Genomic DNA, 15,667 nt, shown 5'->3' on the forward strand with positions numbered 1-15,667 from the left:
GATGCCTCAACAGAGCACAGAGGGAATCATGGCTTCTCGTGGACTACAAGACCAGGCAGGTTCTACCATGACAGAAAGGCTTTAAGTATGGGATGGGCAAAAGCCTGAGCCTGCTGTGTGAGGATCAGCCCATCTAGGCAGGAAAAAACTCACCACTAGTAGGATGCCCATGTGGTAGTGGATGTTTGAGCCATGGAGACCCATGCAAGAAGGATTAATACGTTAATATGGAAATGCATTGGGGTTGTGTGTAACCTTCTGTTGCTGTAATCATGGTTGGTAGAGTGGCAGAAAATGGGGAAGAGCATGCTAAGAACCAGATTATTATTAATACACATTTTAAATATTAAAAATTGTAGGGTGTCAAGGATGGGGAATCTTTGTCCAATGATGAAATATCCAATTGATGATCTGAACAAATCACATTAGTGCCATGGCTGGGCTACTTGGTGCCTGTGTGATCTGGAGCAGGTAACTTGACTTTGATGGTGATTTTCATCATCTATAAAGTGATGGGATCCCAAGTCCATGTCAGCCCTAAATCTATGGTTATATATGAACCTATGATAGTCTCATGAGAAATGAAGCCAAAACCGAAAGATAGTAGAAGTTCATGGGAAAGACGACTCCCAGGTTCTCTGCAGACCAACAAACAGGGGAGGTAGAGTCAACACCCCCCCCAGGCAGTGAGAAGCATCACAGCATGTTGTTCCTGGACATCTCATCTCCCAGGACTCTGGATGCCTAGGTACCAATGATTGCGAATGTAGCTGCAGCTCCCACATATGGCAGCCTCTGTTTCAGAGGACGCAGATGGAGAGAAGTCAAGTTCACTGGCCTGTGGCTTGTGGCCCCTGTTCTCTTCCCAATTGTGCTTGAATGACATTCACCCTTCCTTTGGGGTGCTCTGGGTCTCCATTCTGCATCACTGGCTGTGACTCAGAAGTTTCTTCTCTTGGTTCTTTCCATCCCCAAGGATGCATTTCCACTGAGACAGATAACGTGAACTCCTCAAAGGAAGTTAGCTTCTTACTCATTGTCTCCTGTCTTAATCTTGGACATCAACTCCCTCTTCATAATATTAAGGGTTAGAGTCCGAGCACCTTAAGATTTGCAAAGCATTCTACAAATTTGATCCTCACAACAACTATGATATAGGTGCTATAATTATCCACATTTTACAGCTGAGGAAACTGAGGCAGACAGAGGTTAAGTGACTTACTCAGGGTCACACAGCTAGTTAGTGTCTGAGACTGGATTTGAACTGATAACTCCAGGCTGAGTGCTCTAGTCACTGTGGGTGGCTCTCTCGCTCACTGCCTCTACTGACCATATTTGCTCAACCCTTTCTAGCCCAGAGATCAGAAGACAGCTCACTGCCTTCTCTCTCAGCAGTGACCATGGTCTCACTCACCCCAAGTCATTGTGCCATCACATCTTTGATGCTTCTCTGTCCCCCAATCCAGCTCAAATTAAAAACAAAACCCTCCTTGGTCTTTATCTGTGCTTGGTGGTCCCAGCTCACTCTTAGTGCTTGGGCAGTCACCACTCCTCTTCAGGACTTGCCCTGCTTTGCTACCATCCTCTGTCACCTAGCCTGCCATCAATTGTTGGCTGTGTCTTTTGTAAATAGAAGTTGGTGAGTGCTCTGAGCTTCCACGTTAGTCTCTTCAACCCAGTTACTGTTTTTCCTTCTTCCTTCTCTTTCTCTTCATGTCTCCAGTGTTTCCTTCTTAAGAGCTTTCCAGTCCCTCATAGCCAGCTCTGGGTAGACTTTCAGTCCACTGGATGCTACCTGTCCTGTCTCTGAAGTCTTTGAAATCTGCTCATCCTTCCTGCTTCTCTTTGCTCATAATATTTTACTGATGGAAACAAGCCCCACACCATCACAGGGCCTTGTCATGGAGTCAATGATGCATTATGCCAATCCTAATGGTATAAAACAAACTAATGACATGAGGCTGAATGGCTAGGCCATGAGTCGGGCCAGGACTACACAGACCCAGAAGTGAAGAGGAGGAAAAGAGCAGGCAGGGTTTCATTTGGGAAACAGCCACACACTGGACAGGCCTGACCTGCTCAATGCTAGAAAATTAGTCGCTGTTTTTAAACAAATATTTTCCCAGTGATACAATAGTTTTCTGAGCTCTAAATACCACAAACTCTGAGGAATTAACATTGTGAGTGAGCAGAGGGAAGGCTGCAGTAGCTCCGATGGAATAAGCTTGGAAAATGACAATAAAACAAGGATTTGCTGAAAGTAGCAGGATTGTCACAATGGCTCTGGGCAGGGGGGCAGGGGAAGGAGGGGCTCAGTTTCTTGATCTGTAAAATATGTTGCTTGGACTCCATAACTCCTAAGAACCCTTTGAGCTCTGAATCTTTGACCCTCTGAACATGTAATCTCAATTTGCTGGAGGATGAGCCAGTGAAAGGAAGATTATAAAGAGAAACATGAACCCAGAATATTTTTTTATTTGGAAGCCATGCAAATAAAACGGTGGACCTAGGGGACAAATTAATCACAAAAACACTTCACACATATCCCACTTCCCCAAAACTGGGAGGAATACAATCAGACCACTAAGTTTCAGGAAATTCTGCCAAATGGTTTCCCAGAAATGCTCAAAATGGAAATTAACTTAGACACAAAGTTCACAGGATGCAAGTGGTTATGAACCCAAAATATATTTCACCCGATTAATCGATTAACAAAACACTGGGCTAGATGCTGGTGAAACAAACAAAAAAAAAAGTGAAACAGTCCCTGGCCTCAGAGGGCTTACACTCCCTTGGAGCCAACAATTGGTCCACAACTCAAGGGATACACAATGTAAAACCACCAGGAAATTTCAGGAGTGTGTGTGTGTGTGTGTGTGTGTGTGTGTGTGTGTGTGTGTATAAGAGAATGCCTTGTATAGAAGGTGAGGTCTGTGCTAGGTCTGGAGGGAAGCCCAGGCACACAGTGGCCAAAAGTCAGACTCAGATGACAGAGGGATGGAGGAAACAGTCATTATACAACACAAAACACCAGTAAAGTTTCCTCCAAGCTGTCTCCTTATGCCCCTGGGAATCACCAGAAGTTGAAAGTACTACTCTATTTGGACCAGCTTAAATATCCCAATTGGGACAGCAGCAGCCCTTCTATTGTGGTCAAGTTGGTGAATCTGCCTCACTATCACTCAGCAGGAGTCATCAATCACTACCACTCCTCCTCTCTTGCCCAGAGCCTTCCAGGGATGGTCTTTTACCTGAGACACTAAAACCCATCCCCCATCTCATTCTTTGGAGGGGTAGAGGTTCTTTTCTCTTCCAAGCATCTGGCTTCCTCCTCTTCATACCTACACCTGAATCCCAAAAACTCAGGACCCTTCTTTCCCCCTTCCTCCTCTGGGTAATGTCCTTCCACCCCTTCAACCTCCAGACATGGTTATGATTCCTATCTACCTCTTCAAATTAATGAGTCAACAAGCATTTATTAAGTGTCTGCCACATACCAGGCACTATGCCAAACATTGGGAATGCAAAGAGAGAGGCCAAAAACCATCCCCGGCACCACGGAGCTCATGAGGAGGCAGTCTCTGAGAGAAGGTGCTAGAATTAAGGGAGACCCAGAGAAGACTTCTTGTACAAAGTGGAACTTTAGCTGAGGCTTGAGGGAAGCCAGAGAAGCCCATAGATGAAGAAAAGGGGGGAGAGCATTCCAGGCATAGAGGGCAGCCCATGAGAATGCCCAGAGCTGGCAGATAGCATAGCTTGTGTGGGGAACAGGAAAGAGGTCAGTGTCTCTGGACAGCAGAGTACATGGAGGGGAATAAGGTGTGAGAAGACTGGCAAGGTGGGAGAACATTATTAAAGCCTTGAAAAGCCAGTGAGTTTTCCAGTTGATCCTGGAAGCAAGAGGTGGTTATTGAGTGGGGGGGCATCATATCTGCCCTTTAGGAGGGTCCCTTTGGCAGCTCAGTGTAGGATGCACCAGAGTAGGGGGAGATTTGAGGCAGACAGCCTGTCCCCACCCCCACCCCGGCAGCGACTGCCATCATTCAGGCATCCAAGCAGGAGGCGATTATAGCCTGCACACCCTGTTCTTGCTTGTTTTAACACTCAAGGTCTTTCTGATTGTTTGCCTGGTTGTTTTTAGGTAGGAAATCAATAATAATAAGTGACTTCAACCCCTATGGAACAGTGTATAACAGAAAATATAGGATGATTCATATGCAAAAACTTAGAGATGTGACCAGAGTATTTGAGAAAGTGGGTTTCATAGTCATAGGAAACAGATTTTTTTCTTGCCAATACATGCACAGCATTTTTGCCAAAGGGGACCTGTTCTAGGTCAGGAAGAAAGGAGAAATTTGACAAAGCAGAAATATTAAATCCTGACTTGAAGGGCTTCTGTGCAATGCATATAGTCACTAGCATGGACATCTAGCTGGCAGAATCAAGCCTACATTGAGAGCCCACCCTGTGCGGGTGAATAATGGCAGAATGGAACGAAGGGGGCCAGTGCCAAGATATTGTCTAGAAAATGCTGACAGCCTGAGCGTGGAGCACCTCGACATGTGGCCTCATCATTATCATTTGAAAAAAGAGCCTATTCTTGTCACTGACTTTCACCAGCAACAGTCACGGTCGGTGGGAGCTCTTGCTGCTCTAGAGAGAAAAGGAGCCAAGTAGGTTACACCAACATAACCCAGATGAATAAACTGCCCAAACCAAGCCGTGTTCTATGAGTCCAAGGAGCCACAGGATTGTTGGTCTTGGTTCTGGACCTGGCATTTTGCTGGCATAGCAACTCCCTTGGAATCATCCATCAAGTAAGTCTTAGAGTCTTGAAGACCTTGGGAACACTGAGAGATTGATGACTTACCCAGGGTCACACAGTCAGGCTTGTCAGAGGCAAGTCTTGGTCCCGGATCTTCTGACTTCCCTGCTGCTGTGGAGAACACTGCCATCCCTCCTGTCACCCAGGCTCCATATAGGACACCAACACATATCCTAGGGGAGCAGTGGGAGCAGAGCAGGAATGGTGGACTGAATTTTAGAACAAATTGCTCTGCTGCATGCAAAGGTCTTCAGACCTAGGCAATGATCTCAAGCCATAGAACTTCCTGGTGTGCGTTGGCATTGGTCATCGCCTCCTAGGGGATTTCTGTGAAATACCTGCGTGGACTCCTGTCTGCCATGTAGCTATGACATGCTGGCGGGGATGGGATGGCCACGTTATGGGGACAGCTCCTGCCCAGCTCCCCTGCCCCATCCCATTCACAGAACCCATCTCTTCAGGCTCACCAGCATAGCAGAAGTCAGTGTCGGATTGTCAGAATCCACTTGGATGCCCATCCCCCCTTTGTTCTCTGGCAGTGCTTTTGTACAGGGTCATGATTCCTCAGTATTAGATAACCTTGTTTTCCTCCCTCACAACAGGGTTTGTGCATCTTTTGAGCAGAGAGATAAGAGCATGCAGCTGCCTCAGTGACTCTTCCTGGGATTTAATTTAATTAAGATACCAATGAGCATCCCATTTGTTCATGGTGGGTGCTAATTAGTTCCAGGATGATTGCAGCTTTGTAATTGCATATTCTTTTAGCTCAGGGAAGAAATGTGTCTTCATCATATCTCACTATTCCAGCCGAAGGTATAGGTCAACCTGATGCTTCCAGATGCATGCTTATGTATCCTATGATCATTTGGTCCCATTTCCTGTTAAGTGGAACCAAATATTCTGGGCCTGATTCCACAAGTAATTAAGGCATGACTCTTCTATTGTCTTCACCCATATCCATGGAAAAGTGATAACATTGTACACCATTAGGAAAACAAGGTGATAGAACGGCAGGGATGCTTGTGGGGGGTTTGAATAAGACCTTGTCATACAAAACCAATGGCCTTCTGCTTGTGAGCTCTCTATGTCCCAGGCAAAGTCTAACCTGATAGACAGGATGCCGAATAAGGGAGGAGAAGGGAACCATTTCTTCTCCCATCCCTTGACAACACTCAAGTATGGACCTCCTCCTTACTCTAATCCACCATTCACATCAGGGCTATCCTCATCATTTGAATAGTTACTGCTCCAAAGTCCTCCATGGCTCCCCATTGCCTACCAAATAAGTGTCTTCTTCTTTCAGTGGCATTGAAAACCACCCCTCCCCCTTGCCCCCTTCCTACCTGACTCTACTTTCCCAGATTCAACTCACGTTATATTCCTCCTTATGCTTGACATTTCAGACAAACAAGCCTCCTTTGCCCAGATCTCTTCAGAATTCTATTCCTCTTTCAAATGCTTTCTTCTCCCTGAAGACTCTGTTACCAACAAGCTTCTGCATTCGATCTCATGGCACACTTTGCCTCTCTCTCATGCACCTACCATATACTATTGTCTGTTAGGGTTATATATGGTTTTGCCTTGTTTCCCTCCTCAGCCATGAGCCCCATGAAGTCAGGGATTGCCTTGGCTTCTCCTCCAGTTACGAGGGCAATGTGCTGCATCTGGGGGGATGGGGGGACAGGGTAATACCTCTTGAATTGGAGACAGTTTCAGGGCCACTGGTACTTCATGTAAGCCCTGATATTCCCAGCTGGTGGCCTGTGCCTGAGTAACAGCAGCCCTATGCTTTAGCCGGGGGTAACCAGACCAGCTTTTTGTACCAAGTGGGGAGCTGAAAACGCAGTGAAATTGCCCATTTAGGTTTCAGTCATGAGAAGTGCCATTTCGGAAGCACTTTGTGGTTTGCAAAAGAGGTTTTTACCATGCACTATATCATTTGATTCTCATAACAGCCCCACGAGGGAGGTGTTTGGACATTCATTGTTATCTGTACTTTACTGAGGAGAAGACTGAAACTCGGAGCATTAACTGACACAGTCACCCGGATGGCAAATCCCAGAAGCAGGAGCTGGCCCCCTACCTTCCTAACTCAAGCAGGGAAAGCAGCAAGCATTGATAAAGTACCTACTGTGTGTCAGGCAGCGTGCCAAGTGCTTTACAAATATCACCTCATGACTTATGGCTTTCACTGTCTTCACTGCTGAAGTCAAAAGCATTTATGAAGCACCTACTATGTGCCAGGTTATTAATTCTGGAGATACAAGGAAAGGCAAAAATAAAATCATCCCTGCTCTCAAGGAAGATAGTCCAATTAGGGAGACAACATGCAAACAACTACGTACAAACAAGCCATAGACAAGACAGATGGGAGAGATTCTCTAAGGAAAGACAGGAGCGCTAACCACGGCACACTCGCCTGTCTTCCATGGTCTTCGTCACATCTGAGAGGATGCCGAGAGGCACCACAAGGCCCTCTGCTAACGCAAATGCTCCAGCGCTCAGGACCCTTCTCGTACGGAAAACCACTGCTCTTTGGAGGATTGGGCCTCCAAGGCCACAAACAGTTTAGTGAAAAAAGTCAAAGTCTCCCCAGCCTTAGCAGCAGCTTGGGGGCTCCCAGGGGGCACCAGGAAGGATCAAAGACCCTAAGCAGTTGGGTTACCTCCCACCACAGCTGGCTTAGGGTCTGGGATGAAACCACAGGCAGCTGGATCAGGAGGACTGGGGCGATAAGGGAATGAGGCCGCCGGGGCGGTCACTGGCAGCTCAGGTGAAAGGGTCCTCAGGCCACAGCAGAAGGAGGAAGAGGGCAGATGTGATCCTTTAGAGAGGCTTCCCTGAGACTTAACATAGCCAAAGTGACACTGCCCTCAAAGAGCTCCTATTCCAAAGGGGGAGACTCCACGCACATAACTCTGCACATACCAGATCTGTACAGAACAAAAGCAAGGTGGCTAGAGGTGGAGAGCCATAGCAGACAGCGGGACCAGAATTCAATATTTAGGTCAGCTCTCCTCATCGTCGGGCTCTCCCTGCCACGGAAGCCACGCCTGAGAAAGGTTGAGCCACCACTGGTGCTCTAACTGGGGCTGCAAACCACTCTCCTGCTGCCCAGGAAGTAGCTGGGGCAGGGGTGGGGTGCTTTTGCTGAGGGTCACCTTCAAAAGCCAGTGATGACATGGCCCCAAGTCTGGGGCCACAGAATCCTGGCATCTCAGAGCTGGGAGGAGCCTTAGAAATACACCAGCAAGACCTGACACTTCATGTGACAGAGGAGGATGCTGAGTCTCACAGGGAAGGGACTTGCCCAAGGTCACCCAGCTAGCCAAAGACATAGCCAAAGCCTATATCCCCTGACCATGTTGTTATATATCCTCTGCTCTTGTAATGTAATGCCTTACCTGCCCAACTCAATGACCAGCTCCCTGGGGCCAATAACAGCATCCTCTTCTCCTGTGCCTAGAGTCTTGTACACCTCAATGCTCCTCTGAGGCTTTAGAATGGGGTTCTATGCATATACAAAGGGCAGGAAAGTGGCCAGGCTGGGACAGAAGACAGTGCCCTTGTGCCCCTGGGCTCAGCTTTTTTGCTTTTTCCTGTTCCTTTCCCCATTCCATAAGAGTTTTACAGCTGGGATGGAAAATCTGCTGAGTAGAGGAGAAGTTTCCTAGCAGAGACTCAGAAAACAAGATGGGAGAACTCAAAGGGAGACTTGGCTGACCACAGGCCAAGGTTTATGAGCAGCTTTAGCAAGAAAAAGCCAATGTGCTTTGAGCTAAAAGAGCATGGCAGTGCCTACTTTCCTCTTAAGTAAGAGCTAGCTAGTGATTTCAGCTGAGCCACTCTCTAGAGGCAATGAACCTTATGCAGTTTAAGGGCGTCCAGACAAGCAGCATGTGGCCCAGCAGAATCCAGAAGAACAAAATCTGGTGACGACCACTCAGTGAGCTAAGGAGTTTCCAGCAGAACCCTGTTTGGCAGAGATCAGGCATCTGGTGTCTACCAAAGGAACATCTGGCAGAACAGCATCTGGTGCAGATTGAGCGTCCCTGACCAGGGTCCAGGGCCCAGGAAAGCAGGGCCAGAAGAAGACTGGGCACCCACAGGGCAAAGAGACAGAAGCCTGAACCGCCCCAGCCCCTTGGTGCCCTGCCCAGGGGCGCTTCCACACCCAAGCCCTTCTTTACCACACGCGCCCAAGGGGGTAGCCTTTCACATGGTTTTCCCCATGTGTCCACCTTTCCCACTGAAGCCCTAGGTGTTCGCTAGGAAAAGTTTTGTTATTGCTAAAGCTTGACTAGTCCTCATTATATAAAGCAATGCTTCTTTCTTATGTGAGCAGTTTGTTTTTGAAAGGGCTGTAAAACAGATTCCTGCATTTAATTAAAGAAAAAGAAACTAAATCAACGTGTGAAGGATATAAAGTGTTCCCTCTCCGATATTAATACTTGGTTGTGAAAAAAAAAAGTTTTTGTCTGCAAAAACTTCAAAATCCAACTGTGAAGATACATTTTGTTTTTTTTTTCAATAAAATGTGAGAACAGTTTGCTAATGAACATAAAGCACCGAGAGCCTAGAAATAACTAAGGCTCTAGGGCATTGTGGTCTCTTGACTCATCTGCTCAGAACTGTTTCTAGGGTTTAAGGGTGAAACCCACCAAGTGGGAAATCGAATAACTGGCTGGAGAAGGCGGGCTGATTCCAGCACTGCTCCGGGAGTGAGGGATCTGGGGAGTTTTAGCTCAGAAGGGGAAGGTGAGTCACTGATCCCCAGAGAGCTCTGACTGAGTCACTGAGAGGGGCCCAGAACCCGATAAGAGGGAAAAGAGCAGGTCAGGGAAGAAGGTAGCAGGGCCGGGCCGGCAGCTAGTGAAGGCTGCAGCTGCTGCGCTTGGGAGCCCACCTGCTGGAAGCCAAGCCTAGCTCTGGGGATGGGCAGAAGAAAAGACTGAGAGCCACGGGATAGGAGGGAGCCAATTTTGCCTCTTTTCTGCTATCTGCAACTTGAGTCAAGCCTTTGTTGCTCTCTGCCGCCATCTGTTGATCCCAGAGGGAAGAGCAATGAGGAAAGAAACTTGGTAACTACTATAGGTATAGGCTGAAACTGCTAATCGATGAAAGAAAGAAAGAAAGAGAGAGAGAAAGAAAGAGAGAGAGAAAGAAAGAGAGAGAGAAAGAAAGAGAGAAAGAGAGAGAGAAAGAGAGAGAGAAAGAGTGAAAGAAAGAAAGAAAGAAAGAAAGAAAGAAAGAAAGAAAGAAGGAAAGAAAGAAGGAAAGAAAGAAGGAAAGAAAGAAAGAAAGAAAGAAAGAAAGAAAGAAAGAAAGAAAGAAAGAAAGAAAGAAAGAAAGAAAGAAAGAAAGAAAGAAAGAAAGAAGAAAGAAAGAAGGAAGGAAGGAGAAGGAAGGAAGGAAGGAGGAAGGAAGGAAGGAAGAGAAGAAAGAAAGAAAGAAAGAAAGAAAGAAAGAAAGAAAGAAAGAAAGAAAGAAAGAAAGAAAGAAAGAAAGAAAGAAAGAAAGAAAGAAAGAAGAAAGAAAGAAGGAAGGAAGGAAGGAAGGAAGGAAGGAAACTGCTAATCGATATAAGACAAGAGACTGACTAGGCTTGCGTATATCACCTGGCAGGAGTGGGGAACCTGCAGCCTCGAGGCCACGTGTGGCCCTCTAGGTCCTTGGGCGCTGCCATTTGACTGAGTCCAAATTTTGTAGAACAAATCCTCTTAATAAAAGGATTTGTTATAGCAGCTTTTTTTGTGGTGGCAAAGAATTGGAAATTGAGAGGATGCCCATCCATTGGGGAATGGCTGAGTGGTATATGAATGTAATAGAATACTATTGCGCTATAAGAAATGATGATCAGGATGACTTCAGAAAAACCTGGAAAGACTTGTATGGTCTGATGCTGAGTGAAGTGAGCAGAACCAGGAGAACGTTGTACACAGTAACAGCCGTGTTGTTCGATGACTAATATTGATAGACTTAACCCTTCTCAGCAATGCAAGGATCTAAGGCATGTCCAAAGGTCTCATGATGGAAAATGCTATCCACATCTAGAGAAAGAGCTGTGGAGTTTGAATGCAGATCAAAGCATACTATTTGCTATTTTTTTACTTTTGTTTTGTTTTGTTTCCTCTTTCTGGTGGTTCCTCCTATTGGTTCTAATTCTTACCTACAACATCACTGATGTGAATATATACGTATAGCCTATATCAGATTGTGCACCATCTTGGGGAGGGTGGTGGGGAGGAAGGGGGAGAAAAATTTTAAACTCAAAAGCTTATAGAAGTGATTGTTGATAAATCAAAATAAATTAATAAAAATTTAAAAAAATAAAAGGATTTGTTCTGTAAAACTTGGACTCAGTTAAAAGGCTGCACCTGAGGACCTAGAGGGCCACACATGGCCTCGAGGCTGCAGGTTCCCCACCCTGATACAAAGTCAGTTTGAAGAGGTTTGCCTGTTGCAAGAAACTGATTGGACAACACAATTAAACACAACACATGCTGTTGGGTAGAAAAAAGCTGGCTGAAACTCCCTGCACTTCCTGAAGAGCCAACCTGAAGAGGTGTGCAGTTCTCTGGTTCAATGGAATCCCTTACTATTGTAATAGCATAACACCATGGCAGTGCCCCTCTAAGAGTGGTTATGAGTTAAAAGAGCTTCTTATGCTTCATCAGCTAGTGAGTAGGAATGGATTTGCCAGGCAGGAGAGCAGCGAGGATGATAGGGGAGGTAGTGGCTCTGTGTGGTAAATAGGTTGTTCATGAAGGGACCACTGACAACAAGGCGTGCAACCCAGATGTGTCTTCCCAAATGGAGTGTCTTCACTTAGGTAGGTGGTGAAGCATATAAAGAATAGCACTTGGAATCAGAGAGAATGGAGCTCAAATCTGGCCTCAGGCACTTGCTAGTCATGCAACACTGGACAAATCACCTAACCACTGTTTGCCTCAGTTTCCTCATCTATAATATGAGGATGTCAATAGCACTGACCTCTCAAAGTTATTGTGAGAATAAAATGAGATAAGAGTTTGCAAAGCACTTACAAATATCAGAGCGCTATACAAATACTAGTTGTGATTATTACTTCTGTCTCTCTGTTCAGTTTCTATACATTTGTGCTCACTCCTCTGCCTTACTTATGTACTGTTTTCAGCAGTGGAGAGTGTGACCTTGGTTTATATGTGGATTGTGGTGTACTGATTGCCCTTGAGATCACTTTATGTTGTAAAACTGATGTATTGTTTGTTCTGACATATGCCTTATCATTAAATAAATGACTTATGTTTGAGAGTTAATGATGTCACTGGTGCCTTGTTGGTGGAACTATGAATCTAGAAAGTAATTTGGAACTGTGCAAATAAAGTGACTAAAATGCCCACACCCTTTGAACAAATGATTCCTCAATGGGCCCTCCAGTAAGGAGAAAATCACCAAATACACCCAAAGATTTATAGCATCAGTTTTTGTGATGCTGGGGAGAGAGAGTCCATGGAAGCCCCATGACCTTGGTTGATTTTAGACTTCATGGGAACCCACAGATGGGTCAATGAGCGTCCCAAAGAGAAGTTGATTTTCCGTGGCTTTGGCGGCGAAACAGGAAGGGGAGTTGGCTTGCCTGCTTCACCTCTTAACAAAGAAGGAGGGGTTACTTCAGGTGCTTTAATGGTGATGTAATAGGGAGCAATGGCCTGAAACAGAGAGAAGGGATGCAAATTGGCCATTAAGCGACTCTCCGGTAGTGAACACAATCATACAAGGGAAAGATTTCCACAGGGAGAAGCCGAGCAGTCGCATAAAGAGAGTTGTTTCAGGAGAGAAGTGACGAAGCTTCTGCATCTCATTGCAGGGAGGGAGCATGCTCCCATGACTCCTGCTCATCTTCTGAGTTATTTCTAATGAGCCTTCATGCCTCCAGCTCTGCCTCTTCCTCTTCCTCCTCCTCTTCCTCTTATTTCTCCTCTTCCTTCTCTTTGGCATTTAAGGGCTCTCACATCTTGGCTCCAACATATCTTTCTAAACTACTTTCACATTGGTCCCCGACATGCACTCTCTGTTGAACCAAAGTGGCCACGTTGGGTTCCACCTGAGGACCTTTGCCCAGGCCACTCCCATGTCTGGGAGGCTGTCTTCTTCCCCTCCACCTCTAAGAATCCTGAGCTTCCTTCAAGGCTCAGTTCAAGTCCTAACTGACCCCTCCCCAAGTTGTTGGTGCCCACCCCTACCTTTTCTTTACTTCTGTGGATACATATTACACTCCAGCTCCAGCCATGTCCACAGGCTTATGCTCATAAGCCCCTTGAAGGCAGAAATAGTTCAATTTTAGCCTCTACATCTTCCTTTGCATCTTTGTCTAGCACATACAGAAGCAGGTGTTTAATTCATGATTTTGGATCAATGGAATGGTCTCTGGATATGCCTTCCCTTGCCAAGGTCTAAAATTTGATGAAACCTGGAGCCCCCATATGCATCTGGGAGCAAAGCATTGCCCATGGTTAGTCTAACTGGTTCCTTTGGTAATGCCGAGCCCCTCACCTGCTCACTAACTGAGTAGGGCAAGAGCATTTTTTTAGCACCTGCTGAGGACAGACTATTGTGCTTAGCACAAAAGATACAGAGTTTGGACAAAACATAGTCCCTGCCCTCAGGAACTTACCACCTAGTAGGGAGACAGGATAGAAATAGTCACATAATTTAGAATGTTGTATGATGTGCTTTGGAAGTTTACAGGACAAAGTGCCATGTGAAATTTCAAGAAGTTTGTTACAATCAGGGGAATCCATGAATTCTTTCTGGAGGAGACAGGATTTAAAGATAAGCCTAGAAAAGTTCAAGAGGGGAAGGAGAAGAGTCTAGGGATGGGATTAGGAAAGACATAGAGGCTAGACAGCCCAGCATGTTTTGTGGAGCAGAGATTTGTCCTGTTGAACTGTATCCCAAGGTACATGTGGAGGGAATTGTGAAATCATCTGAAAGGTAGCATGATGCCAGCTTAGGGAGGCCCTTGAATGCCAGTTAGAGAAGTTCAAACTTCATTCAGGAACTAGCAGAAGCTGTTGCAAGGCAGTGTGTGTGTAGCAGAAAGATCCCTGGCTCTCATGTTAGAAGACCTGATTTAAAGTGCTGTTTCTGACACTAGCTTTGAGGCTTTGAGCAAATCATTTCAGCTCTTTGGGACTCAGTTTCCTCATCTGTAAAATGAGAGGGCTGGATTGGATGACCTGCAAGATCCTTGCCAGCTCAACATCCATGATGTTTATAATCCTAGTTACAAGGAAGGGCAGGAGAGCAGCATGGGGAAATTGGGGAATAAGCATCACGATTCTGATGGCAACATAGAGTGGCTTGGAAAGGGTTGGGTGGGGGATCAATGCTGGAAGAGCTGCTGAGGCTGGGACAATAATCCAGAGAGAGGTAAATGAGGTAACATAATAATGGAAGTACATGTCCGGGTGTAGTGACAGAGGGAATAGAGAAGAGGGGGCACATTTTAGGGATTAGGCAGAGATAGATGAGAACTGATCCAACCTGACAGATGAGAGGAAAGATCAGCTAGGACTCCCTTTCAAATGGAAGCTCCTTGAGGACAGGTCCTGTCTTGTTTGCTTATATTTGTATTGCTGGCACTTAGTACAATGTCTGGTACATAGCGAGTGCTTGGTAAATGTTCTTTATCTATCTCTCTATCAATCTATCTATCTATCTATCTATCTATTTATCTATCTATCATCTATCTGTCTATCTATCTATCTATCATCTATCTGTCTGTCTATCTATCTATCTATCTATCATCTATCTATCTCTCTATGTATCTATCTATCTATTTATCTATCTATCTATTTATCTATCATCTATCTGTCTATCTATCTATCTATCTATCATCTATCTATCTCTCTATGTATCTATCTATCTATTTATCTATCTATCTATCTATCATCTATCTGTCTATCTATCTATCTATCTGTCTATCTATCTATCTATCTATCTATCTATCTATCTATCTACCCATCCAACCACGTAGGCAGCCAGGAGACATTCTGTAGCCAGATGGTGAACTGGGGAGAGCTACCAGGATTAGAGATACACATTGGAAATGATCTGCATGAAGGAGAAAGCAGAGAGGGAATAGGACAGTCAAGGGGACAATCTTTCCTAAGGTGAAGAGGAAGAGATTCCCACTAACAAGCCCATGGAGATCCAAGAAATTGGCAAAAGAGCATGTTTTGTGTAAATAAGACTGAGGGAGAGAGGAAGAAAAATAGAAACTGTGGTCACAGAGCAGGCTTCCACTGCTCAGTCTAGCAAAGCATAGAGTTCATTACCAGTGGGCCGGGCAGTGGGGGGCTGAGGGTGGTAAAACTTGGCTATGGCCACCAAGAAGCAAAGAAACATACCCCAAAATTGGTTCATATATTCAAGCAGTCCCAAAGTGGAACAGACTGCCTGCAGAGATGGGGGCAAAGGTTGACTCCTCTTTCTTGGAGCTTTTCAATCAGAGACTGGGCTACTTCTTGCCACGTATGCTATATTGGTACTAAGTAGGTACCACTATACATCAGTGGTACAGGTGTGGGGTATCAGGTACCAGTGAGATGAAGTGGCAAACCACTCCAGTATCTTTATCAAGAAAACCTCAGCATAGTGGATAGAGCACCGGCCTTGGAGTCAGGAGGACCTGAGTTCAAATCCGGTCTCAGACCAGACACTCGACACTTACTAGCTATGTGACCCTAGGCAAGTCACTTAACCCCAATTGCCTTGTAAAAAGAAAAAAAGAAAGGAAAACCCCAAATGGGACCACAAAGAGTCAGACACAACTGAAATGGCTCGACAGCAACAACA

Source organism: Phascolarctos cinereus, unplaced genomic scaffold (genome assembly GCF_003287225.1).
Source record: "Phascolarctos cinereus isolate Bilbo 61053 unplaced genomic scaffold, phaCin_HiC Scaffold_4;HRSCAF=312, whole genome shotgun sequence".
NCBI lineage: Eukaryota > Metazoa > Chordata > Mammalia > Diprotodontia > Phascolarctidae > Phascolarctos > Phascolarctos cinereus.